Genomic DNA, 3420 nt, shown 5'->3' on the forward strand with positions numbered 1-3420 from the left:
AGTGCTACAGACACTGAATCAGAAACACTCAATGCCCTACATACAACTACAAGAACATCTGCCCGTGGCGTATACGGGCTGGCTGAAGTTCATGATTGCAGCTCGCTCGTTGTCCGACTGTTTCTCCGATATAGTGTTTCGTGCAGTCCCTGCGTGGAATCTTGACAACCACATTTGTCCTGCACAAGATGGGCATTGGATATTGTTTTCTGGTGAGCTTTCCCTCAGCGAGGCTGTTGGTTTATGTGCTGTCCTAAATCCGTGTGTTCAGAGGAGTCTGGCTATCAGTTTCCAGAAATTTATTTTATTAAAGGGAAGCAAGCTGTTTCAATTGCTTTATGGCATATCCTAGTTGACAATTTATTGTGCCAGACATCTGGGAATGCAGTTGTGGGATACATATTCTAGGCAAAGAATTTGTGTGGCCGTCACTAATTGGCACGGCCAGCTGTCCCGAGTAGCTATACGTACAGACAGAAAGCATCCTCGAGAGTAGCACAACAGTAATAGAACATGGCAATCAGAAGGCAGCCAGAGATTTTCTAGAAGCAGGGCACCCATCCATGGATTCCATCAATAAACACATTGATCAGAATCCAATCTGCAACACCAACAACTGGACCCAGCGGCACTGAAACTAAATCAATTCCAACCGCCACAGGCCAGTATGCTTCACAACAGGCTCTGCAACCCTGAGGATGTTACCCAGAACTGTGAGGATCCCACTTCCCAGCACCGCAAAACATTCCAACAATATCTCCATGAAGCACACGAGCTTTGCATCTTTCTGCTACAAAGCACTCCGATTTTTCACAGCAGAGAATTGTACACTGAACTCCCGCGTGCAAGGTGAGGATGCCAAACCCAACACGATCAATAATGACAGTGAGAGCGAGGGCAACAATTTCCATTGTCATATGGACAGCCACAAACACTGTCTTTGAAAGCTACCTTTAAATATGAAAGTCTGTGCAGCAGTATAATCGTGGAACCAAGCAGCCTGCGCTGGGTATTCATATTTCAGACAATTTCCTTTGTTCACCGTTTTCACAGAAAGTGAATGGATATTACTATTTCATTGCTGATACGAAACCAGATTCTGCATTGTATCTGCTCGCCGTTTTTGTTGTTGCAGTGGCGAAAAGGTTGGCAATCGCGATGAGAAATGTTTTTTGCATTTCTCGCATTTCCTTCATTACTGTCCTGGTGAAGGGGGGTGGCGATTGGTCCTCTCGATCAGATGGAGTCATCAGCGCATTGTTGACCTAATTTCATCACGAGTGCAATTGGTAAACTTCATGTTTCATGGATTATTGCTGTTCCGTTTTGTTTTATGTTTGTTGAGCACTTCCTGTGACTTGGCAATGCACTAAATCTCCAGTATGTCCTGAATTGCCTCGCTGCCGTTTCTCTGAGCAGTTCATGACATAATCGGATTGCACTGTAACAAAGGCAGCATGCATGCTTCGGTGTGTCTGACAACGGTCCACCCTTTCTGTTTTGCTTCTGTTCCACATGAAGAGCTGTCAGTTTCTGGATTCGTTGGAGAGCTGAGGGGGGTAACATTATCCGTGCGGTATTATTCTTCAGCCAAACTCTTTGATGACAAAGTTGGGAAGATGCCAAACGAATGGTCATTGGCAGCAAAAGTCCGGAAAGACCCTCATCGCTGGGTCAACTCGTCCCATCCACCCTCCAGAAAGAAAGGCAAACGCGCTTACTGCCTAACAAACAGAGTGCATTTTTTGCAAATGGTCCATTAAAACTAGTGTCAGCTGCGGGAGCACATCAACGATGCCGAGCACGGAAAAATACCCTACTATCGAACATGTCCCTGCTGAACAGATAACCGAAATTAATTGAACCATATTTGCCAAAATGTGTTCCTTATCTCTCCGAACGCTTCCTGTGTATATATCCATTCGGGATGCCATTGAATTTGCATTAAATGTGGCAAATCATTCTGCACACACAAAAATGTCTGAGTGAACTCGCTGAGTTTCTGCATGACACCATGACCAGACTTTGGGCCAAAGTTGGAAACTGCGACTAGAATAGACGGCTCTCTGATTAGCCGCAATGCACAATGGGCGGAATGGTCTTTTCCCACTTTGTAAACCTTCGAAGACAAGTTGAAAATAATCTGCAACGAAAATGTTCGTGTGAGGATTTACTTGTGAGGATTCGGTACTCTCAGCACCGTGGCCCGGATCGTATTCCCGCTCATGGAATGGTTGTATTGTTCAGCAAACATATCGGTGTACCAGTACTTCTGCCGATTTTCCGATGCTGGCAGGTCATTGGTTTTGTCCAAAACATTATGAAGGTTAACATAAAACAAATAGCTGCAGAGCTGGAAATCTGAGCCAAAAACGAAAATTGTTTGCGGAACGCAGCAAGACTGGCAACAGAAACGTCGACTTTCCTGCTCATCGGATGCTACCTGACCTGCTGTGCTTTTCCAGTATCACTCTGATCTAAAATCAGGTTTCCAGCATCTGTAGTCCTCACTTTTACCTAGTTCCTTCAGTGTCGCTGGTTCCCAATTCAAGTACTCCATCTCTAGCGGTTTCATGTCTGTACCTCCGTGCTGAGGATTTGAAGAGTGAAGAAAAGTAACTCACCCTCTCCATCTCTGGGGTAATTAGGGACTGAAAATGAATCGTGTCACATTGAAATATATCGAGATGCGACTTAATGTTTGTCTTTTATTGGGAACCATCTCTTACATTGTAACCATCAGGAAAGAACATTTCGTTCGCCAGAAAAAGAAATAAATATGTCACTATTTGTTTGCTTCAGGTCCAAGAATACTCAGACCAATAGCTCCCTTGCTTGCCTCTGCTGGTCATGTTCGCAAAGAGATCTAGCAAATTGCCAAGTGCAATTTTCCTTTCAATAAATAATTTTGACTCAGTTTGGCTGCAAATATCTTTTCCTACCTTTGTGCTTTTCTTCTTTTACATTGGTGTCTCGCACCTTACAAATGACAGCAAAGGTATGAAAGGAGATGGAAGCATTCAGCTCATCAAGTCAGCGAGAGCTTTCAATGAGATCACGGCTGATTTAGTCAATTCTCAAGCCTACTGCGCTGTCTGTAGTCATGGCCGAGTGGTTAAGGCGATGGATTAGAAATCCATTGGGGTTTCCCCACGTAGGTTCGGATCCTGCTGACTACGTACGATTACTTTCCTGCTGGAATAATTTTCGAACAAAGTTCAAAAAAGCTATTTTGCAAACCAGGCCAGTAATTTGATTAGACTTGGGAAACTCGAGTTCTTCATCAGAAACGTTCCATATTTAAATCATTATCTCTGTTTCTCTTTCCAGATACACTGCTCGACACAACGGGTTTCTGCAGTTTTTATTGAACGACCTAAGCAGAAGTGCTGCTTTTCATTAGATTCCTTTAATCCCTGT

The 3420-nt window shown here is 44.0% G+C and overlaps 1 non-coding gene across 1 annotated transcript; it reads left to right on the forward strand.

Annotated features, from left to right (window-relative positions):
• The first annotated feature begins 3097 nt into the window (after nucleotides 1–3097).
• Nucleotides 3098–3179, forward strand: trnas-aga (transfer RNA serine (anticodon AGA)). Its single transcript has one exon. It is a non-coding gene; the product is annotated as a tRNA-Ser (tRNA).
• The last annotated feature ends 241 nt before the right edge of the window (nucleotides 3180–3420 follow it).

This window comes from Chiloscyllium plagiosum, unplaced genomic scaffold (assembly GCF_037043375.1).
Source record: "Chiloscyllium plagiosum isolate Xiang-an unplaced genomic scaffold, Cpla_swu_hap1 HiC_scaffold_40, whole genome shotgun sequence".
NCBI classification, from domain to species: domain Eukaryota; kingdom Metazoa; phylum Chordata; class Chondrichthyes; order Orectolobiformes; family Hemiscylliidae; genus Chiloscyllium; species Chiloscyllium plagiosum.